This window comes from Pseudopipra pipra, chromosome 8 (genome assembly GCF_036250125.1).
Source record: "Pseudopipra pipra isolate bDixPip1 chromosome 8, bDixPip1.hap1, whole genome shotgun sequence".
NCBI classification, from domain to species: domain Eukaryota; kingdom Metazoa; phylum Chordata; class Aves; order Passeriformes; family Pipridae; genus Pseudopipra; species Pseudopipra pipra.
The window spans coordinates 28,206,112-28,231,441 of record NC_087556.1 but is presented as its reverse complement, the minus strand read 5'-3'; the positions used below and the strand labels follow the sequence as shown (position 1 = coordinate 28,231,441).

At 38.0% G+C, this 25,330-nt stretch overlaps 1 protein-coding gene and 1 long non-coding RNA gene across 5 annotated transcripts in view; one reads left to right on the top strand and one right to left on the bottom strand.

Annotated features, from left to right (window-relative positions):
- The window catches only part of VTI1A (vesicle transport through interaction with t-SNAREs 1A), a 273,119-nt gene that overhangs the window by 76,689 nt on the left and 171,100 nt on the right, over positions 1–25,330 (bottom strand). The window lies entirely within an intron of this gene.
- On the top strand, positions 2,942–10,193 carry LOC135418227 (uncharacterized). Its single transcript, XR_010432349.1, has 3 exons — positions 2,942–3,107; positions 6,910–7,083; positions 8,875–10,193. It is a non-coding gene; the product is annotated as an uncharacterized LOC135418227 (long non-coding RNA).

The following is a 25,330-nucleotide window of genomic DNA, read 5'->3' as shown; positions in this document are numbered from 1 at the left end:
ATGAGACATAATGAACGAATAAGCCTGGTTTCCTTTGCGAATTGAGCTGGGACACAGGGAAAAATAAAAACTTGAAAGAAGAAAAAAAAATTTAGGAAACAGGTACAGATTACAATTGCATCAAGTTTTACAATATGAAATGAATGAGCAAGTGCTCATCCCAGAGCCTACAAATGTTGTATTGTCACAGTCTTCACTGCTTAAGCAGAGGTGATCCAGAGATATGGAAACTACCAGTTGGGCAAGGAGGACTGCAGCAGGGATCTAGCCCAGAGATCAGAGTGGCCTGCCTCCTACCCTTCAAAGCCAGGCTGAGTCACAATCTGAGAAGATGGACAGAACTGTTTAAAACAGACACACTGATCTGTGTGACAGCCTTGGGCAGGGGGGAGGTGAAGGGCAGAAATCATGTTTGGCATCTCAAAGGTAACTAAGTCTAGACCCTTGGAAGCATCATACAGATGCAGCATCTATACATGTGACATATGGGTGCAATTTAAGCACCTTTAGTTGAGATGGAGAATTGCAGCTTTGGCAGGAGCAGTGGAAAGCACTCCCTATCCTGCCTCTCCTAAACCTGGCTTCTATGCTTCACTCAGATTTATGAATCCCATGCTTGGACACAAGCCCCTAAAAGACAGGAGTGGCAAATTTGCTTTGCATGACCAGGGCTTAAATATCTGCTGTTAACCAAGGGTGAATAGTATCACCAGATAAAACCTTTTGAAAGCACAATGTCAGTAAACCAAGCTTAAACACACTGACATACATGAAACATTTTCCTAGTGGCATATTTCATGGGCTCTAGCTTTACTAAACTTTTGAATTTATAGAAGCTTTGCCAATGCTTAAGTGTCACTAGAAATGCTAGATAATTAGGACTAAACACAAGAAAAAAATAAAGACTTACAGTTGAAACTATCCATCAAATCTAAGTGCTTGCTTTACTTACGTTGTAGAACTGTATTTGCAACGATGCCAGAAAAGTATAACTAGACATGTTCAAAGAGCAAAGAACAAATAATAACTAGTTAAATGTTATGCAACAGCCTAAAAATACTACCATTAAGTTAAGAAAATGGGTTCTCCTAGAACATTAAAACTACCCATTAAATGAATAAACTAATAATTGGTACTCCTGAGCTGTGACACTTACTAACCTGTGCAGGAAAGCAGCAAATGAGATCTAGGGAAAATCACTGCAAGCAGAATTTAATTTGTACTGCAATAGTATCAGTCAACCACAGTCTAGAAAACCACAAAAAGATAGATAATAATGGTAAGATTCTTAAAACCATGAAGGGAAGGAAATCCTGAAACTACCTGACTAGGTTATGGTACTGCAGGACAATGCTCCCCAAGTACTGTATCATATCAACACACAGCCCCATGAGCTTAAAGTCAGTGCTTCTTCTTTAACCTTAATGCTCTTGCATAGTAAAAACAATTCCCAGCCACATGGAAAGAGAGAGGGGGGGTGTGGTCATCCAAACACCAGCCCTACTCTTTACTACTCTTTTTCCCTCAGTTAATTCCCCTGATTATACTGACACTGAGGTTGTATAAAATCAATTATTAAGTTCCAAATATGAATATATGCTTCAGTGAGGGACAGGTTGGAAAGAGCATGGACCAAATCCAGCTTGGGCAGAACTGCTAAGAAACCAGTGGTTCAAGAAACACCTTCAGCATTTGATGGCCAGAGTGCCCTGATTGTATTTGCAGCACTTCAGAAAAGGAGAAAGAGAACAGGGTGGTAGAGTTTACACTGGACCTCTCAAGGTTGCTCTGCTCAGAAGAGGTGAGAGGAGAACAGATGGGCACCTGCAGTTTTCACAGCCACAGAAGAGCACTGCAGTCTGTTCCTTCCCTGGGACCTCAGGCACAGCCTGACTCTGGTCAGGTTGAAGGACTGATCAGCTGCAACCACAGGTTGTACAGTGGTAATGCTTAGTCTCCATGACATATTTTTCAGGCATTGCTATGCTGGCTAGGAACGAGAAAGACAAAACCAAACCAAACCCTGCCAACATTACTTTTCCAGCCAAACTTCCAGTGTTAAATAGTGACAGAAACATCTATTATTGACTCAGCTAACATCCTTCAGAGGAGCAGTATAGCTATGCCAGGGATAACAGACCACTGGCACCAGTACCAAGTTTGGCACTGACCTTGACTGGGCCTGAGGCCAACTACAAGGAGTTACAACACCTTCTCAAATAAAATATGGCAAGAGATTCACCAAAGGTTCCCTGTGAGTGAGATATACTAGTAGGAAAAAGTCCTCAGGCAAGCGTATGATATATCACATAAAGTGTTCTTCAGCGAAATGACAATACCAAACCAGCTGGTGGAACAGAGAGACGGCATTGTTAAACCTAAACTGGGATGGGTGTGACACAGCTTAAGAAACAGGCTGTTGACTAACCAAGGGGAAATGTCAGCTTGACAACAAGCTGATGGGAAGTGATCGTAGAGTCTCTCCTTGTATCTATATCTGCATGTCAAAGTCACCGTGGTTTTGACAATGACCATCACTTTACAGGCCTGCTACAATATTTGTGTCATCACCTTCCATTGAGACATCGAATTAATTAATATTTATTTTTTGAATGATTCAGGGCAGCATGTTACACAGGCAGTAATAATGCTTGAATTAGCACCAGGTTGTGCCATCAATGGCTCTTAAGCTAATATTACTAGGACAAAACAAAAATCCCATTAAAAGGAGAGCGTGTTTAGCACTGAGCACTAGAGAGGGGTATTTACATACTAAATCTTATTAATAAACACTCCAGTATAGTGAGAAAACAAATAGATATCAGCCTCATACATGTAAGTACTGAATCTAATACCGTTGAGCTGGTATGAGCTGTCATAATCGATGGGAATTGTTTACACAGACTCCATTCCTTCAGTTACACAAACAGATCCTGTGTAAACACTAGACTGAACACATCGGTGCATGGCCCCATTCCAGGCTACTCAGAAATGCAAGACAGTTCCACTCTCAATGACAGCATCATCCTATAGCCAGAGTTCACAAAGCAAGGATGAGGCAAACACTAATCTGAAATTCCTCACTCAGGACGTACATGGGACATTGGGTGAGTTGCTTTCACTCAGAAGGAATTTTTCCCACTCCTCTAAAGCCTACTTTTCTCCCACAGCTCTTTAGGATTTATAGCAGAAAGTGAAAAGTTGAGTGTTTTTAATTACTCCTAAGGAAAAATCCTATAGGATTCAGTAACTGGGGTGGGGCTAGGTTGGGTTTTTACCTAGGATGACAGAAAAGATTTCTGCAATGGAAAGTTAGAGGGTGATACAAAGCCTTACAGAAAGAATACTCCTTTTCATTAAATTTGAATAGAGTTGTGAGAAAAAGCTTCAGAGCCCTGCTGATTTCTGTGGGTTTTCTTACTCAAATTCACTATTTCTTTTTAGAGGAGAAAAACTTTTCTCCCAATATTGCCATCAAGAAGCTATATTTTTCTCATGTCTCATTAAATACCTTCTTCTAATCTCCCTGTTCTTTTTTTTAATATCAATGTAGTGTATACACCCAGTTATTTTATAAACTTTGCCAACACATGACATGATGATAGTGCCAATTTCATTATATTTTACCTCAGGACAGTTATCAGGGGAACACTGTCTGATTCAGAAGAAAGAAAACATGGTTTCTTCATGCATTAGAATGTTATTAGCTTATGATACCTAAATAAACTTTACTAGGATGAAAAAGTTTACTATACACTCATAAAATGGACCCATTGCTGAAGCTCCTAATATTTGTTTGACATTTAACAGCTGATGGGTAAGCATACTAAAAGGAAATTATGTGGTTGAAATGGAGTTTCATAGTTTATAGGCAACTTTAAGATAAACATTCAAAGCAGACTCTGGATTTTGCACACGAAAATGCACCAGTTATCCATTGTGAGCCATATCCATATCAAATCCATGCAAGATAACGTCATCATATTTAAACCACATTAATACTACTAATCTGTTAATTTAGCTCATTTCTGAGTAACAATGGGACAAATCAATTTGACCTGGTATTTACCAAAGCTGTAGAGTGGTACCAAATAATTATTCTAGCGTGGTGAAAGTTAGCCTGCCAAGTAGAAATGTTAAAGTGTGACTGGGAGACAGAAAGGGTCAGAAGGGCTACATATTTCTCAAGGATGAGTTTTCATGACACTGGCCTACAGTCCAGACCAAAGTTAACCCAACAAACTTGATATGATAATTTTAAAAAAGTTAAGTTGAAAATTTGGAGAATTTTAAACCTCCTGAAAGTGAAGGCCAGTGAAGAATAGCTTCCTCCCACAGCTCTGTCAATTTTCCTTCAGAGCTGTAATATCCAGCCTGAGATTCTAAGTCTATGACCAAAGCAAGGCCTCTGTGCTGGGCTTTCCTATAAAAGGGCTCAAGTGAGAACAGACAAGCTCTTCACAAACTACAGCATGTCTGAAGGGAGCCTGCAAACTCTGCAAACAAATGTGTTAACCACCACCTCACTGGCTTCCACCATCCTTTCCCTATCACCCACTTTAAAGAGCTTTTTCATAATTTATTGTCTGGAAGGCAAAACAGTTAATGCTAATGTATTCAGGAACAGTATGCGGGAAGTTCCTAGGATCAAGAATCCGTTTCTTGCCTTATCTGACAAAAGCATTTTGACTGTTTAATAACAAACTACTACTACCAAAAATCCACATTTTAAATCTCTAGGAGAAGATATTTGTTTTAATTAGGAAGCTGTTGATTAATTTAACCCTGTCTAAGCACCACAGTCAGCTGCCATTAAGCTGAAAAATACCTAAGAGTAATTAACATGGCATCTTTTAAGAACTTCCTAAAAGCCTTTAAGAACTTGTTTTCATTGTTTTCCGTCATTATAACAGAAATGCATACTTTCTTCATCAAACAATTGGTATATCAGAGCAGTTACCTTGCATGGGAAAAGTATTTCTACCTCCTTTCTGGGATCCATCAAAATCTGCTTGAATTACTCTTTAGAGAACCTGATGTTGATCAACACACAGTACAACTCCTGAGGACGTGAGAAATTCATTGTACCTAGGCTTGTCTGTTTATAAAACTGGCAGGGCATTTTTAATTGCATTCTCACCTCATGCACTAGTCACTTCATTTTGGGAAATAAAATTTTTTCAAACCATGAATTACATAAACTTCATGAAAGATTTCTTAGAGTGTTAGCTGACTAGCTGTTAAACAAAGAATACTCTGGTTTCTTAGAGTACTTCATGATGTGCAATGGCAAAGAAATATAAGCATCAATAAAACTTTTAAATTGTCATTATATTAGTGACTGTATCTCTTGAGGCTGGAACTATGAACAGCACCATTGTTTTCATATGTACAAGAAGTTGTATTTCAGCTGGCTGCTACATACAACTAGTTAAAACCAAGGTCCATCACTTTGAATACTTGCTTACTTCCCAAGGAATCAATTAAGCCAATGGAACCATTCACAGAACAAGGACATTGGAATTCAGCCACTAAATCAGTCTGCTAACTGGTTAAATTGTGCTTACTTAGGAAATGGTTAGAAAACAATTCCAATTTATAGCATAAATTGAGCAAAAGCTTCATAGCCAGACAGAAATCTTGGACTGCTCCAGCAATTAGGGAAAGTTAAGCGACAGTTTTGCTCTAGTTTTTAAGGAGCTATGTTATGGCTGCAGTAGATACAAAATGGAGTGCTTCCCCCTATTTTTCACCAGTAGACAGAGTAGAAATTCTTCATTTAAAAAGATCTTTAATCTTGCAGAAATTAGAAGCATACCACCTTCAGCTTCTAATTCATTACTTATTTGTCACCTAAAAGGAACCCAAATTTCTTTTGAAGGAGAAAAGCTGGATATGCTTTTAATTTGCAAATAATAAAGACCTTTCTTGTACTTATTTGGAATAAAACCTAGTAGAAAATGTCTTTGAGAGCAGAGCAGTTCTGGAAACAGCTTGGCATTAGTGTAGTAGTAAGAAAAGGTGAGAGGAATGTGAACCAAACTACAGGTGGTAGGAGAAAAAACACTTAATGCTAAACACATCAAATGGGCCCACAAAGACCTCTGAGAACCATGTACTACAGATTTAAGGGGCCCCAATGTTTTCCATTGAGGAGTCTCAAATTTCACTACTATAAGAACTTGCCATTACATAATATAACCAGAGCCCAGTATCACTGCACAGTGCATCCTGATGCTGAGTACATGTCACGCTCCAGACTTCACCAGAGAAACAATGGCATTTGAAACCAATACTCAAGGGCATTCTTAAGCTTTTTAGCTATCATGAGTTACAAGACCTTAAGTGGTTCTTCAGTTTCCTTTCCAGGGCAGTAACATTCCCCAAAGGCTTCTGGCATTGCATGGGAAAGAGTGTGCAGGCCTTTCTGGCCAGTGTTCAGCACTGCGAGGAGGACAGCAGGACACACGGAGATTCTGGAATGGGAGGCACCTGGGGAGGTGCCCAACCCACCTGGGAACAAATTAGTTATTTGACTCCCTGTGAAATTTCAAAGGTGCAGGAAGATTCCAAGCAGTTTCATGCAAGGTAAAAGCTTTCAGAGAGAAAAAGAGACCTGTGACAAAGAATACATGTACACACTGCTACATGTGACTAGAAATACATGCTTCCATTGGAAGTCTCAAAAATAGAAAAATACTTAGAAAAGTTGCAATATTTAGGACCTAGAGATCACTGCCCAGCCTCAAAATATCCCATGGACAATAAGCATCTATCATCAAACTGTCAGCTCAAAACACTGTGGATTATGTGGTTGTGGGTCACCAGTTGTGGATGAGAACAGCTGGGGAACTTGGATCTGCCTTCACTGTATTAAAATATTGCAGTAACAGGCTATTTTCTTTGCAGATATCATACAGACAAATACAAAGCCACATTCCTCAAAGTTACCTCCAGCCTTGTGTGAAGGATAGTTGCGCTGTATGAGAAGTACATCAGAAACTGTTCTGGAGTCACTATTCAACCAAGACACCAAGTTATGCCACCCATAGACTGGCAGATGATAGCAAAAGGGAAGGAAGGGTATGTAACAGAGAGGTTCAAGGGTAATGGTCTGCACAAAGGTCAACAATACAGAAGCCTTTCCAGGGAATTAAATACTTTCCCATCTTCCTTCCATCCCTCTTCATCATTAGTCATTTGTAAGGGTAGCTTATCACTGAGCCTTTTTACATAAATATCATTACCAAGTTAAATCAAAACAGGATGGTAATGGAAATTTGTGGAATCCTTGTAAATGCAGTATGATAGCTTACATTTTATGACATAAACCAATTAAAACATGCTCATTTTGTTTCTAGAACTGCATTTGAACTCTATGAAATAAAATATTTCATGGATGTCAACAGGGAGAATACGGGAAACAATCTGTCACATGGTCAACCTAGAGAAATCTCATGTGTCCACCAACACAGGCAAACTCAGGCATACACACAATGGGGTGAGGTGCCACGCTACAGTTTTGTTCTCTCATGAGAAACCTCTACAAGTCAGCAGTAGATGGTCTGACAAAAGTGTGAAAAGTCAGAGACTAAAGATGTGCTGCATTTTCACAGGAAAGCTAAGACTTGCCCAGCCATTTGAGGTCTTTCAAGAAAAGCCCACCAAAACTGAACAGGCCATTCTAAACCTTCTGTTTGTTTGTGACTCTAGAGAGCAATGTCTCCTCGAATCTTGGTTCTGTACACTGTATCTTAGTAAGGAGGCTCCCAAGAGAACATCACTTCAAGATGCTTTTATACATGGCAAAGTAAAAGCATGAAAGACCTGAAAAACACCATTAGCTTTTTAATTAGTCCTGTTTTTCAAAAACCTGATTTGTATCTCGTATCATATTTAGGCAATAATTTGTTGGCCACAGATGTTCCTCTAAAAGTGGAAGCAGAAGTTCTTTTTATTGGGGATTTTTTAATAAGAAAGACTCATATCTAAAACATAGTAAGGTAAAAAATGTTATTAAATATACAAGTGTATATTTAATATATTATATATATGTAGAACTATTACTACACGGTAGTCATTTTTTGTTGCTTCCTAATGCCATAACCATCTGGTAAAGACCCCAATTTTGTACACAATCTGTTTCAGTTTCTCCATATGGTTTAAATGAAAGGCAAAAGGTCAAAACACAACCTGAAATATTTAAAGTGGTCAATGACAGTCATACTGTCAATGAATTATCTCAAGTTTACTGTTAAATATGGATAGCCTTTGAGGTAACCTCCAGTACATGTCATGGCTTTCTAATGAGTTATTAAGTTATTAAGCTATGAAATATTTCTGAATTTTAAGCAAGACAAAGGAGCAAAACCCAAGTAAAACAAATTAAAAGGATAATAATTATGCAACATCTTGAGATGTACCAGGCAGTCACACTATGCATATATAAAAAAATACATTAATAAACTGAACATATTAATAAAAAGCTAAGAATGGCCCTTCAAGACCTCAACACTAATTGGAAAGGATTTAGACAGCACATCTTGAATAACTTCCATTAACAGTTTTGGTAAGTCACTGTTCAACTATCTAAAACTGGAATAATTTAAACTGTACAGTTCATCTATTGTATTATCATTTGTGAAAGATCAGTGAAACATCATTAGACAGTTTGAGTAATGAAGCAATTGTCTAATTGCCCCAACTTGAATCTTATTTCTGATGAACTTAAATGATTAACCATGAACTGGTTTCTACATTTGAAGCCCCACAGTTCAATTAAAGGCCAATGATTATCATCATCCCTGAGATAATTCACTTTGAAGAATTCTTTCAAAAAGGGTGACACTTAAGCAGATTTTATTTTTAACAAAGAGGCAAGCTTCAGACCCAAGAGGCAGCTGTTATGCCACCGTACCCAGAAGCACAGGAAGCCCATGCAACCCTTCAGCAACTTTGTGATCTGCTGTGGCACCATCCTGCAGAACAAGGAGATTATTGCACCAGAAACAACTACCGGGCCTCCCATTTAGCAGCCAACAATTTGCTCCTGGATCTTTCAAGTAATGGTCACTTATACAAAGTCTTTTTATAAGGGCGTGAGTACATACATGCACACGTCCAGCCCACGTATCAGGAAGCCAGACAGAAGGACTTGTTGGACAAAAATTCCTGCTGAGCTGGGAGACAGAGTCCTGAGCCACAGCCTGACAGTAATTCCCAGGGATGTCTCATGTCAGGGTTTATCCAAACAACTATGTGAGGATCAGGCCCAAGCCACAATAACAGTTACCTTGAAGCCTATGACATGAACTCATTTAACTGGTCCCAGGCTGTACTTCATGGTCTAGATGAATTTCTATATCTTGCAAAATATGATACCCTCAAATATGTTTTTGGAAATGAGTATCTTCCAAGTTCAGCTGCTTGCTTGCATCTGTAGCTACTGGAACTTAACCCACTCATACAAAACATCCAGACCATGAGCTGGCACAGTTAGTAATATTTAACATCATTCTTCTGACAAACTTCTGGATGCTCATTTCAAAGCTGCAATGCCTTCTTCTTTGTAAAAATCTGATAAGAAACAGCAGTCTCAGAATGACTGAATATCTGAGAACATCTCGTGTCATTTCAGAAAATGCAGGTAAGCAGAACACTGTCACAGGGACACAGAGACAGGACAGAGCATTTCCCAGTGAGCACTTGGTAGAGTGAAAGTTCCCACACATGGGAGAGTTAGGGTGGAAGAGCGTTGCACCTTTGGCACTGTCACACTGTGGCATTGCACAGGGTCAGGAGTTTGTCATGGGGCACGTTCAGAGCTTTTTTTATTGTTCATAAGCAACAGTCCTGTCATGCCAATAACAGAAGTCCCCCTTGATTTAATGAAATCTACATTAAGGTACAGTATCACAATTTAGCTCTTGCCTTTAACCCCACTGCAGCACAAAGTGTATTACAAATCTGCTACAGGAATCACTTCATCCAACATAGATATGCAGAAGTCTCAAGGGTGGAAAGTGGCAGCTGTTCAACACATTCACTCATAGAAATGTTACTCACCATCAGTATTTGTTTTGCTATTGTTACACAGTTATGTTAGCAGTGAAAAAGTCTGAAATATTTGTTTGCTTTTCAGAAACTATCCCATAATGGCATTTTTTCCTGCACATAATGCTTTCTGAACTGCAGATTAATGAGTAAAACAAGTGGTTAAAGATATCTTTTAAATATCATTCCTTTCTCATTTTATAGCTCAAGAGCCATGTGTCTCTCTTTAACATGTGATTTGCAATGTAATACTCCATGAGCTTCTATATCTGCCTTGTATAATAGTTTCAAATAAAATTTGGCTCTCTGTATATCTCAGCCTTGGGAACAGGACTGTTAAAATCCTAAAGGCCAAATACCAATATCCCTATAGGATTCTCATGCACATCTGCATTTCTGGAAAGATGATATTTTTAAGGGAAAAGCTTTCAATTAAACATTCCCCCAGAAACCATCGTTTTGCCCAGCTCTTTCTTGTTGCTCGCCTGGTAATGGAAACACCACAGGGTAACCATACAACAATTTCATCTGGTAGGTGCCCTAAGAATACATATTTGTAATGAGCTTTATTTTTGCTTAAATCCCCTTTAGATTTCTACAGTTGAGGTATAGCTGCCCCAAGAGAGTTTCTGTTCTAGCGAGAGGATTCATATCCCCACCCCAGGCTTGATCTTACCCTGTCATTTGCAGGCAGAAAGTTGCAAACAACCCACTTGAATTGTGAATGAAGCTGCAAATGCCAAAATTTAGAGTGTCTTTCACATTTTTGCTTTCAGCTGAAATACCTAAGGCACTGGGTTGTAGACACTGCAGATTCAGACGTAAAAGTGTGCCCATTTTAACCTCATGTTTATAGTTCATCACCCCAAGTTTCTTGAAAGTTGCAATTTCCTTTTTGAGAAGGAAATTTCTCTGTTTTCATTTTGGCCAGGTGATCTACTTGCTTAGGGGTTTTTTTGCTTGTTTGGGGTGTTTTTATATTTGAAGAAATGCAGTTCAGCTATTGGAATAAGCAAAACATTAAACACACATATTTCCTTTAAATATACTATAACTTTTTTTGGTTGATTTTTTGAAGCTGGAATGACAAAGGAGTTAACAGCTAAAATCTAGAATGAAAACTGAGAATTCTTACGGAGAATAAGGGGCTGGGCTTGTCTTGGAGACAAAATATTCTGGTTTCAACAAGACACATGAGCCCAAGCAAACTGAACACTGACTGACCACATGCAGCAGATTTTTTTGTTTGTGTTTTTGCTGAACTAAGAAAGGATGCACCCAAGGGAGAGATTAACAAACTGAGGCTACTCAGTTCACAATGTTTGTTGTCCAAGTCACAGAGCAACAAAGAAAAAATGCCAGAAAGTCCAAATATTCTAAAATCCTATTGATTTTAACTTGCTGATGCTTCTAAAGCCTAGAAAAAGATAACCTGTGAGGCTGAAAGACCAGAAATACTGAAAATACAGTATTTCTGTATTCTGATGTGTGTGCCTATTACTAAACACCAACCTTCTGCAACATTTCTTTTTCCTTTTTTTTTTTATAAAACTATGAAGACCATAACCTTAGAAAACAAAAACGTTCTAATACTTGACATGCTTAGTTTTCTTACAGTACCAGACTCACAGAAACTATGCTTTTTAATAGGTCCTAATCTAGTGTTTAGGGGTAGGGTTTTGCCCCCAAGATCAAGATTACTGTCTGTGGTCTGTGATGTCAGCAATTAGCACAACAGATCATCGTTCTGCTCCAGTGAGATGCTATGCCAGTACATATTACTGAGTCCTACACTGGACATAAAAAACAACAAAACCAAAACCAACAAACTGAAGAGTGGGATTTCCAAAAGCATTCAGGACTGGTCGAATTTTACAGCCAAGGAAGTCAAAGGTAATTTAAAGCAAAAATAACAAAAACCAAATCCAAATAACATTCGCTTGTACCATATCTTAACAACAAAGTATTAGCCTGAACAAAAAAATCTAGCAACCAAGGTTCAAAGTTGTTATTTGCTTATAGTAGTCTGTTGGTATGAGACACCAGTGGAAGATAAGCAGAGTACTGATCACTGAGGGCAGACTACACAACATCCCCAAGTGTCACCTCCATAACAGCATTGAGAACAGTATCGTTTTTGCTCTCCTAGTGAGGGCACTCTGGAGGGATCACACAATAGCTGAAACGTTCTTGTGACATGAAACTGGGGCCTGGAATGAGTATTTAACTCTTCTGATTTCATGTATTGAAATTGGCTGATGCAATGTGCTTCAGTATTAGGAAAAAGGACTTCTTTTTCATCCTAATGTGTGAATAAAATAGAAGGAAAGTTCACGTGAAAGGCCTGTGGCATCAGACGTAAGACTACATAGTCCCATGAGGTCATGACTGCATCTCCTCCGTAATCCCAGTATATTCAAGAAAGGAATTGTTACAGAAATCTGCAAAACCTAGTTATGAAGATTATGTTATACCTAGAAGAATGTTTCACTATAAACCATTGTGTAATAAATCAGAAAATAAATCCAAATACAATCTCATTTTTCAGCTTTTAGACTGCTGCAAAGCACACAGGCTTTTTCACTGGAGTCATACTTAAGAATTGTAAAGAAATGCAAAAGCTGGAGTCCGGTCTAACTCTGTTTGCAATTCTCCTAAGCATGGGGAGTAAATGAAATGCAGATCTGTAAATTCAAGATCATTACTACGCTACTAAGGCACTCAAATCACCTTCAGATGTTGCTGCTGTTAAAATTAACAATAACAGGAGCACAGTTGCTAATGTTAGGACAGCAGACTCGGAAGTCTAGTCTATCAAAAAGGTTTGCCACTACAAAAGTATAACTACTTTGGCATGAGTTTCTACTGGAGTTGCAACTTACCAGCTGAAAAAAAAGTACTTTTATTGTTAAAGCTTATGCCCTCCTCAAGCAAAATAGAATATGCTGGCCAAAGCTATTTTTTTTTTCCTGGTACAACCATGTCTACACTAGAGCTTTTGCCACTACAGACATACAGCCAAAAATCACACCTCCAACTGACATTACGATACTGGCAAGTGCTTCTAGTACTGGCCTTAAAGCAATTATTTGTTCAATCATTACTTTCTACAGTCATCCCTTGCCCTAAAAATACTGTATTTCTTTACAGGTGGAAAACTGGAAAAAAACCCAATCTATCGCCTTAGGTCTTGTTCAGCTGTTTCTTATATCAGGACAGAATTTTTCTTTTGCCTTCACAAAAGCTGAGTTCCCCCTCCCCTTACAAAAGCAGAATAAAACATTTGGTGGGGGGGAACGTGAATCTTTAACCCCACAGCGGAACAAACAAACAGAAGTTCAGGTCAGCCCTTGCTCATCTTGCAACAGGGGCAGAGAGACAGAGAAAGAACAGAATTCTTTCAATCCTAATGACTACTTGTTGCCATTCTCTACATACCAAAGTGAATACAGCCCATCAGCTTTGAAAGTGCTATTTCTGTTCCTATTGCTGCATCTGCTAAAGCAGATTCTTCCATAAGCAAAATGTCAAACAATTTTCACTCTCAAAGCTCACACAGAAAGTCGTACTTTTAAGGGGACATAATCAGTACAAAACCAGGGGGAGAGGGGACAGAAGAAGGAAGAAAGAAATGCTATTTCACAAAACCTCAGTCTGCCCTCCATGAGAAGACGATTTTCATGTGACTTGTCTTGGTTTGAGATTATAAAAACAACCATATATTTTGAAGCACATTTGTTTTCAATAGTTGCAATATTTTTTTACAAAAAAGATTATCAAAACAATGGCTTTCAACATTGTATAGGAAAATGGAGCCTAAAGTGTTTCATTTTACTTCTAAAGCAGCAGTACAGTACTTTCTTAATATCTACCTCTCCAAGCCATTTCCTGTGGTTTGTACTAAAATTTACCCTCCTCAGCCTAAATGGTAGTGTCAACCACGTGTGAAGAATCAACTTGCTTTTGGACTGAAAACAACCCTACCCTTTTAAAATGCCATGATTGCAGCATCACTAGAGAAGGTAAAACCTGTGTGGATGTAGAGAGAGAACTTGCTTCTCCTTCTTCAGGTCAGTATTTTTTCCAAGGTAAGGGTCACAGAAGACAATTTGGAAAACGTCACATCATTTCTGCCTATGCTGCTTCTGTTCTGCACACGTTCAAACAGTTAAGTAGAGGCTTGAAGATGTACAGTGGATTTGGCTTGATATTAAATTAAACAAAATTTTCTCTTGGAAACTGTCTAGCAGAGCCCGCAGAAAGTAGTTGTAACTGCAACTGGAATACTATAAGTTTTAGGGAAATTTCCATGTCATACACTGTTTTAATGCACTACTGGCACATGTAACCTGCAGAACTCAGATGTAGATACAGATTCCAAGTTTTGAAATATCCACATTTAGGGTTTTGATTTGAGCTCCTCCCCAGTAAAAATTTCTTTACTTCTGAGCACATAATGATACTTTACAACTACTGAGCTCTGCTATAACTCTTCACAGGTCAGAAAAACCTGAACCTTTCATTGTGCAAGCTAAGATTACTAAAGGAAAGTAAGCCCCACAGCCAGCCCATCTGATGCAAGGAGAGTGACATCCGGACATGTTTGGAGTATCAACACCTCCAACCCAGCTTCAAGCTGCCAGGAGCTTTTTCCTGTTTGGATTCAAATGTAAAGACACCTGGGATCAAACGCAAATGATCTCTTTCGATTTCATCCACGGTGACGTAAGGCAAGGACTCCTTGACAGCACCCAGAGGGATCAGCGCGCACAGCCTGCAGTTACTTGGGGCTACTCAGATTCCCCTACGCTGTTTCCTCAGCCCTGAGTTTCTCCCAAGTACTTGCTGCCAGCTGCACTGAACTGCACACAGAAGAACAATATGCAACAAACAGACATCATTAGAGAAACGTTATTTTTCTTATTACAGAAAAGTTGAGAACTTTCACAATACCTTGAAACACTGCTCAGAAATTACCTCTTCAACTTGGCATCCGTTCCCTCTTTAGGAACAAAACAACCCCAGCAATTACAGGAAAAAGCCAAACTGACATAACTAAACCAAGAAAGCCTTTTATCTATTCATCTCACAAGGTTTTGTTTGGTGTTTGTTTTTTTTTTAACTACTTCTTAAAGGCTTGGAAAAAAAGCATTAGGTGCTCTTTGCGCGCAGAACATTTATGACCTTGTTCGACTTCTTCGATATATTTCTTACTAATGCTTGCTGTATTAATGGACTCAGCCCAAGAAGCAGCAATGTCGAGCTTTTTAATTGCTTTACACAATCAAATGCTAACGTTTCAATCATTAATAATAACACTGAATATCATGCTTTGGAGCACAATGTAAACAATGTATGAAAAACAAACGCTTCAGCAGGTTCCTACCTCTCACTTTTTATTAGTAGTTCAGAAAAAGAAGCCTAAAAATAAATAGCATTTATTGTCACTAGAGAAAGTGCTACAGTAAAGAGCAGCAAACAACTGGGAGCCACAATTATAACCTCCACCCCTTACAGCCTTCACAGAGCCTTTGCTGATGCTGTCTATGTAAGCAGAGCAGAGCTGTCTGCTTCAGGGTTAGAGTTTTCTTGGAAATGTTTACTATAATGAGAGAATTTTGTGTTCTTTTTCTTTTAATCACAACACTGTCCAGTTCTGAGACCTGAATTGATGCAAAAAAAAAAAAAAAAGATCCAGATGACATTTCAAGGAATTTAATAATCAGATGCCTCATTGCACTGCCTGGGAGTGTGTTTCACATTATATTAAAATTATTGACACCCAGTCATGTTATGGCAAAACGAGCTGACACCATGCTTGGTTACAGCTGTTGCCACAACAGTAGTTACTTGGCAAACGATGTGAAAGAGGACAAAGTGCTATTGTGAGCTTATACCAAGCTTTTACACATTATGTCTCCAGCTCATAGAGAGGAAAGAAAAAAAGAAATGCCGCCTTTTTTTACCGAGCAACCACACTGTGATTCTAAGTGAATGTGTTTGTCAAAAGATGTCAAAACTACCTCTAATCGACAAGCTATGAAAACCACAGAAGGGGATGGAGAAGAAGCACGAGATTCCTGCAAGAAATGCAACTCAGTCTTTGGGTAAATAAGATGGAGGAAGACAAAAAAAGGAAGGACAAAGAGCTCTTGGAAAGCAAACTTGCCCTTTGTCCTACAAAGGAGCAGCAGATCTCAACTGCAACTTTGTGGGAAGCATCAAGAATGGGTCACACTGTGAAGAAGGCCAGTTGTGTTCCCAAGGGACTGTCACAGGTTGTCTGCTCTTGAAAATCAGGTCTTTGTGACTTTGGTGAGGAGACATATACCTTCATGTCTACTCTCTTTGTGAGTCCATCCAGACTATAGAAGGAAAGGTTTTTACCTTTGGCTAAAATACTTGTATCTTGTTTTTTTTCCTCCATGAAGTAGCTGGAGAGCCTGCCTTACCACACAGATGGCTTCCCATTAAAATAATCAACAACAATGTTGGAACTCTGTTCCTTGAAAGGAGGTTTGTCTCTGTGCCCAAGTGAACCAGCAGAGGAAAAATCAGCTGCTACACATTAAGGAAAAAGTAACGCATATAAAACAAAACAAAAAACAAAAGGAAAGGAAAGATAATTTTCATCCAGTATTTAATTGCAAAAATATGGTGGGAGAGAAAGAAGACTCAAGAGAAACTCCAGGATTTCTTGCATCTAAAGCAGCCATTTTGCACTGTATGAAATGCTTCAACTGCTGATTGGTGCAGAGACATGTCCTCAATCTTTTAGATCAGTTTACTGACTTTGATGGCTCTTTTTCCCTACACAATGTTATTACCCTAAACCTCTCCTCCCATCTAGTCAAGCTCTAATCATGACCCAGCATTCATTCTGATGTCTGTGGTATTGAGACCCACACCCTATATTGATCCAAACCAAAAAATTCAGATGAGAGAAAACAGCCCAACAGTTGACCTATGTGCGTATTGACTGTTGTCTCTGTGAAAAAGTTGGCACTTTCCAGAAAACTTGAACCACCATGTAGTATTCAAGACACAAAAGTGATTTCCTCTTTAAGAACAAGATATCACAGGTGTTCACTTCTGCCAAAGGCTGTTCTAGTAGCCACTGGAACATAATATGTATAAACTGGTCCTACCTACTACGTGACAATTTATAGAAGAGCAGGTCTGGATTATTTTTCAAATTTATTGTAACAGGAGTTACAATATGCATATACATCATATGCAAGCAGTATAATTATAGCACTTGTTTACTTTTAAAAGGTGGGAAGACACTAAAATATTTTTTAAAAAAATTTCCTTTTCCTCCTCTATATTGCCCATTTATTATTTAAATATGCCCCTGCAGTGGGGAATTGCACTACACTTTCACAAAAACTGCAAAGTGAAACTGAATATAAACAGAAAGTGACTGATCTCATTTCCCTGAGCAAGAGGGTTGAAGGCCAGAAAAGAAATAAATTGCTTAAGGGGTGGGATGTTAAGCAAATATTTACACAATTTTCCAGTTTTTATCAAACATAAAATATAATCTAATAATCATCTAAGGAATGTTTTGAGAACATTTTCCCTTAAGTATTACTCAACATTTAGACATGGATGATCAAAAAGTTGAGACCCACTCCCACCAAGCATACAGCGGTATTTATCTCAAGCTCTCCCTAGTAGGAGAGATTACAAGGATTAGGTTTCAAGCTTGTGCAATTGTCTTTAGACAAACACAACAATATGCAATAAACTACTATTCCCCAGATGACTTTATGAAAAAAAGCCCTACGCTAATGACAATTAAGACTGAAAGAAAAGAAGAGCCAAATGAGTAACAATGCAGGACAAAGAGGCCCCCTTGAAAGATGCAATAGCATGGAAGCCATCAAATCAGGGGGTGGTGGTTTTCCATGTGGGCAGGCATTCTCTGGGGCCACTTCTTGGCTTCCTCCTCACAAAGAAGTTCATTCCTCTAAATGACGATTACATATTCTCAGGGTTTGGATCAAAGAAAGCAGGGTGCAGTAGGTCTTAAACTGAAGTCAGTCTCAGAACTCAATAGTTTAGGGCCAGGTTTATTAGCCCTCCCAACCAAACGCTATTATCCAGCACAGTCACAACAGTATTTTCCTATTAAACCTGTATTTAATTGGGTCAGTAGAGCAAGACAACAAAAGAGAAACTCTACTGTAAGCTAATATCTACATTTATAAAACAGCTTTTCTCTGGTATCTTGAGCACCTGCTCCTCTTCTCAGATTCAGAGAACAAGCACTTGGGCACAAGGTTTTCCACTGATTTCAAAGAACAGAATTATAAGTTTACAAAAATCACTGCCTGAAAAAGAGTGTGATAGCATTTTTGCAGCACCGCCTGTTCTTTGGGTTCATGCAACATTCCCTACGCCAACTGTGTTGTCCATTTACAGCAGACATCTCTGACATGAGGTCCCTACCTCCTTAGTTGAGTGCAAAGGATCTGGAACACTACTAATATTGTTTGTGTAGTTTCTTCTAAAACAATATTGCAACATGCTTAATGTAATACATGAGTATTGTATAAATCCAAATATTCCATCTTACTCCAAAGAACACACTGGGAATTTACCAAGAAAAAGCTACTTGTGAGCAATCCCTGTTTGAAGAATTACAAATGGTTCATCTCTTTTGATCACTTTGATTCCTCAAAGAGGAATCATCTGATGGAACTGGCATGTGGGAGCTTAATTCTCTCACTCCTTGCTGGTAGAGCTTTAATAAATCGTCAATAATTAAAGATGACCATTAAAATATGACCAACCAAGTGCACCAGCACATGAGATGTTCCATACTCTTCATGAAGAGGGTGCTCTTACAGCATCATCACCAGCTGTCACATTCAAACTTCATTCTATTCCAGCTTTCAAGATGTGCCTGCCACACAAATTGTCTAACAAATTTTCTTCTAACTTTACAGCTAAGACCAGCATCATGTCAGTGGATGTTTCAAAAAAAAGCTATTGAAATCCACGTTTTCTCCTTAATTAGAAATCGAACATCAAATTATTGGAATTTCAAAGGCTCACTAGTATGTTTTTGGTCATCAAGTTAATATATATGAGATAGAATTTTTATGCATTCCTCCATTATCTCCACAGCTTTACTCATCCACGTTTTGTAACAGACTACGTTTCTTTTTATTTTTCCATAGGTGAGAGGTGATGGTGACAAAAGTAATTTTGGCCAGAGGAAGTAACTTTCTACCTTTACCCCTGAGACTACACATCTCCACACCTTCCTTGAATGAGGAAACAGCAGCTTACTTCGTGACAGTAAGCATAAAACATTGCATTTGTAAGGATAAATTTCTTCTTTGAGAAATCCTAAAGTACTTAACGAACATTTGTAAAGTACTGATTGATTGCAAGTTGACAGCAGCCAGCAATAATACACTGCAGTCCACAGCAAGCTATAAGAATATCATTTCTGACAGAAGCAGTAAGGAGAGATTGATAAGGAAGAAGTAGTTGCCTAGGCTAGCACATCAAATTTAAGACTACTGCTCTTCTACATATATATACCTACTTCATCATTATGTCTCCAGGGATGCATTAATTCTATTTGTTGAACCAACACAAATAGTCTTTTCTGTCTGCAACACACCAAAAATGTCACCCAGCGAAAGAGCCTGTCACCTGTAGCCCTCAAAATAATATTATCTGAAGAAGATAACAAAGAATTGATACCTCCTCTTTCTCATATCTATGTTCAATAGTTAAGGAGATGAAGCACACACTCGGTAATGGACTACTATGGGAAATCAGATACTCCACACCCCTCTAGTCTAAACTCTTCCCATCCTTCTCTTTCCCCCACTTTTAAACCTATTTAAGCCATGACTCCAAATCAGGATGGGCACTGCTAGCAGTTAGTCCATCATTCACCAACTCTCATCAGGTCATGTGAGGGCCATGCACAGATTAATTAAGGGCACTTGCTCTTGAAATGCTTTGCTGTGATATGGAACATTATCCTCATTTTAGAGATGCACAGAAACAGATGTGTCCACAGTTACCCAAGCTATGCCCAGGACAAAGCTAAGAACAAAATATCAGTAGCCAAGTTTCTGATTGTTTTTACTGTATTGGGATAGGAAAAAAAAAATCTCATCACCTTTATAAGATTAGAAATAAGTTAGTTACACAACACCTCAAAATCAAAAGGCAACACATCACAAAGCACATGAAAACATGTAAATACTTAATATTCAACTTACATGAAATACTTATGAAAAGACTATAAAAGGGACAGTTATAGTTGAGTCTTTTGTATTATTTTTAATATTTTAACCATGAAAATACTGTATATTTTGAAATATATATAATATCTCATAAAATGAGATGTTTTCTTCTCTTTGCTCATGCACTTGAAAATACTTTATCTCTAAAATTCATACCAGCGTAAAAAAGTCCTAGTAAAAAAATCTTCTTTCTTCCCACCTCAAGATCAAAAAAAAGGAATAATATAATTGGCTTGCCTTTGAAATAGATTTAAAGGCTTAGAAAGCTATTTCCTTATGTTTGTAGGAGTAATGGAAAGTGAACACACTTTAGTACATGGACTTTGTTAGTGGGTATATGCCTCATGCCTCTGATTACATCTGCATTATGTTGGAATAGAAACCAAAATGAAGATCTCCTATGTATTAATGATTTGCTGCTAGTTTTTTATACAAGAGCATACAACAAGAAATTAATAAACCCTCACCTTGACATTGCTGCTTTAAAAGATGACCTCAAACTGGGCTGAGGAGCTGGTGCTCACAGAACTCCGCCTTCACGAGCAGCTGTGTGTGAAACTCATGACTCCTCCAGCCTTGCTGACCTGCCAACTCACTCTCAGCCATAACACTTCCACCAGTCCTTTCCCTTCCCAGTCTACTGTCAATGCCAGCCAGGCCTTCACCTAGTGATAAACCCAACTTTATTTCTTCATAAAAAACAATGGGAAGCGAGACTGAGTCCTCCAGTAAAGATCTTAAATTCTAGGCCAAGTTGTGAAGCAAAACACTAAAATGAACATTACTGTTTTAATACAGGATTATGTGATCTTCCACCTCTTGACAAATGTGCTAGCAAACAGGATTTTACTTATCAATTAATTTTTAATATATTTTGGTAGTTATTTTTTGGCGCTCATCAAGTATATTTTGGGGAAATTGAAATATCAACTGATTTCCTTTGTTTCTAGCACAAATACATCCATTCACCTCTATCCCTTGACTAAGACTGGGCTTTGCTGTTGCTGTCTGTTTTATTCTGCTTAAGCATTGCTGAAAATGAAATTAAATTAAATCAACTGTGAGAGAAAGCAACTTTTTGTCTCTCAAGTTTTGAAATGACTGAACCTTCTCATATTTAATAATTCAGACTTACTCCTCTAAATTTTGTCCAGGAAAATAAGATGGTCTTTATATTCCAAAGATATCTTCACAAAAGTCTGCAGTACTGGATTTTCTGACGCTGAGTGATTATGAAACCCCTTTTTGTTCTCATAACTTCATGATGTATATCTATAACTCTTTCTTGTTTGTGAAGATAAGACCAGCCTTGTCTCTCTAAATGCCTTTTCAAAGGAAGATTCACAGTTGTTTGACTTTTGATCTGTGTGGCAACTAGCTCAACCACCTGCGCTGGGTTTGAGCAGTTACTGAGCTTGCTTTGTACCAGTTTATGAACACAGCAAGCCTTTTACACTAGAACAAGCCGATGTGTGAATACACCAATTTACAATGTAAATACAGGGTCCAACAATATGGGCATCTTTAATGACCAAATGTGTAAAGTGCATATATTGTTTACTGATTATATCATTAAATAAAACAGATGGCTCATATTCTCCACCCACCTACAGTGGATTAAAACACAATGGTGTAATAGTCTGGTAAACTGGTAATGTGAAACATTGCTTTGTACTGGTGTAGTAGTATAAATAGCTGTTCACAAATGAGGTACAAAGCCCCACTGCCACTAAGAGTAATTAGCTGAAGGCTGTACTGAAAGAAAGCTACCTTCACAATCAACACGTGTGTGCCATTTACACTGCAAACTGCATTTGAAAAATATAGTGGTGACAGAAAGGAGCAAGGAAGTTTCTTGGCATGGATAAAGTAGACCATATGCTTCCCAGCATCTTGGGAAGACCAGGCACACTTAGAATCATGTTTCTCCAACAATTCCCTATTCAAATGCATTATTTGCGGCCATGATAAGCATGTCAGAGAAACAACAGTGCTGGGGTTTTTTTGCTTGCACGAGCATTTTTATCAGGAGGAAGGCAGGGAGCTAGTGAAAAAATAATTTTAAGATGTGATTTTTATTCAAGAAGAAAAATTACCCGTTAGTGCTGTAATCTTAAACTATCCATAGATCTACTAAATCTAAAAAGTAAAAGACAAGATGTAAACTTTGCTCTAACTCACAAATATTACAAAAACCTTCTGGGTTACACCCTGGTTAATACAGCATATTCCAAGCTAAACAAGAGTTCTTAGGTAATAAATACCACATAGTAAGATCCTGAATGCTAAGCCACATTAACATTCATGGAAAAACGTTAATATTTGCAGAAGGTATACAGGTCAGTGAAAAACTCTCCTGCTATGTTTTTAAACTGGAGAATACTAATACCATTTATAATTCTAATAAATTGTAGCTCCTGACTTCAAATTCATTGGCTAATTTTTCACGACTTCAAAAATCCCCACCCAATTACTAAACTGACTTTAAAACATGACTTTAAAATCTCGGTTATAATCCTGATTCTAAGACTGAAGGAGCATTAGAACTGAAAGTATAGGTTTATCTGAAGCAAGCAGGCTGCAAGAGTCTAGCCCTTGCTTATATTATTCTAGATATTTCTGAAACAATTTTAATGATTTTCAATGAATTATTTTAGAGCTACGCAAATGTTGCAGAGAACATAAATCCCAGTGTTTATGGCAAAATTGTTTTTCTCTGTCTTTCCCCTTTTGCTTAATTTCCACATTGACCTTTCTTTGCCTTCTTGATTAGGTTCAAATCATAGAATGGCTTGGATCTTCCACACTAGTTAAAGAGCCAGCCAAAATTAGCAAGTTTTCATCCTTCCTATCACCAAGTAGACTAAACAATCTCTCTTTGTATGGCCAAAGTTTCTCATCCATGACTTTGTTATTCTTCAGAGAGATACTCAGCAGGTTAGTGATGTGTGAACATTTCTTCTGAAGTGTTTTAAAAGTCCAATACAACATATTACATGCTACCCAGGGACATAAATTCTTCCTCAATTTTGGTCTTGTCCCACAGCAGCATTAATTTATCTGCAACAAACTCAGAGTGATCCTGGTTTTCCTTAGCTGTTGATCTCTCGCAGTCCAAATTTATGGCCTTCTTTGCAAAACTACTACAACAACAATAAAAACACCACCACCCCACCTCACCCCCAACCAAACTTTGCTCAAACTAAAAGAGATCCTTTTTCAATACTAGAGCTGTGGATGAGCAAACTACTCAAACAACTATGACTTGCAGTTTCAGGTCCTGGATTTTGTGGTAGAACTTCACTGACTGACTTGAACAAAAATTGTACTTAGTAAATCCTGAGTTTTCCTTTTTCCAGATGTTGCTCACCTAATCTCTTATGTCTCTTGAGCACAGCCAAAACCCTGACCTGCTACTATGACCTAGACTGAAAATGATCTAATCTAAAAGATGACCTAATAAGGACAAGATTCTGATATCACAACAGTTTTAAATCAGTTTAAATAGTGGTTTCATTGTTTTCTTAAAGATAAAGTACTTAGTATGAGACCAGAATTGTGCTGGAAAGCTAAATTAATTTTGCTTTTATTAAAAGATGAAAATTTCAATCAAAAGTGCCAAGTGCCACTGGAAATCATACTCAGAATGCACAAAAGAGGGTCTTTACCTGATAAAGATTAAAAAATATGCTGCAGACACATGATGGGAGACTAGGCAAATTAATTTGCATTTCTCCATTTATTTCCAATCACTAGCTCTGTCAAAAATGCTAGTGTGTCACACTTACTGTATTTTTCTTTAAATGTTTAGAAGTGCCACCAAAAAAAAGTTAAATCTCTGTACTTTGTGGATTTTGTTTGAGTTTCAAATGTTGCTTTTAGTATACAGTCTAGTTTTAGTCTTATGGTAACCTTAAGGGAATGATTTAATTTTGGTGTCTCTATTTGTAAAGCTCAGTGACACCTAAACATGAAGCTACTGTTTGGAGAAGCTGAGCTTCCAGGATTTGCCTATTAGAACACTATCAAAGTCTTACATTTTTACATTCCTGAATCCCATCAAAAGGCTTGGCTTAATGAAAACTAGAAACTGTAATTTAATTGTGTACACCATTATTTATGTTCTCTAATTCTTGAAAAGTTCAGCAGAAATTTCTTTCCACAGCACAAATCACCAGAAACCTCCCCAAATGCACCAGCACATAAAAGCTCTCTGTCTACCCAGGAAAAAGGATTTTGGGCTAAACATTAGGGAAAACTTGGAAATATCTGATTGAAGAGATGAGGAACGTTGAGCAGTGCAGAGCAGGCCAAACAAATATCTGTCAGGACTGAAACAGGGTCAGTCAATCCTGCTTTAACACAAAGGGATGAACTTTCCTGAGATCACTTCCACTTTCTATTTCTTTTGGTAAACTTATGGATCAAAATGAAGTGACAAGATATCATGCATATCTGTGATATGCTGCATTTAGGAATTTATGGCTTAAACACTCTATAGTAAAAGGTATGTGCAAAATGTGACGTATATATATTGTTCTGCCACAGTTATAGCGTGAGTGGTGTCAAGGACATGATCCTTAATCAACTACTAGCCTTAAAGAGTTTGACTTAATTGATTTCTGAAGAGTTGTCTCCAATTATTTCAGCAATTACCAATGTCAGCTTTTGCTAACAGGTTCCCTGCTTCAAACAATTCTACCACATTCAAAATATTTTTACTACCTTCACCATTCCTCAATATCATGTCAGAGAGAACTCATCCAACTGGAACTTACTTGAACTACTGCAGTAAAGCACTGCACTGACTATGCTGATACAAGACATGCCTTCTCATGAAAGCATGTCATGGGACACCTATTGTGGTTCAGACATGACAGTGCTGACTATGAAATGCCTTTGTTTCACTCATTACACTATGAACCATTTTAGGCTCTAACTGCTCAATGGTAGTCAACATAGTACAGAAAACAATCACAAAGGGTTACATGATACTTAAC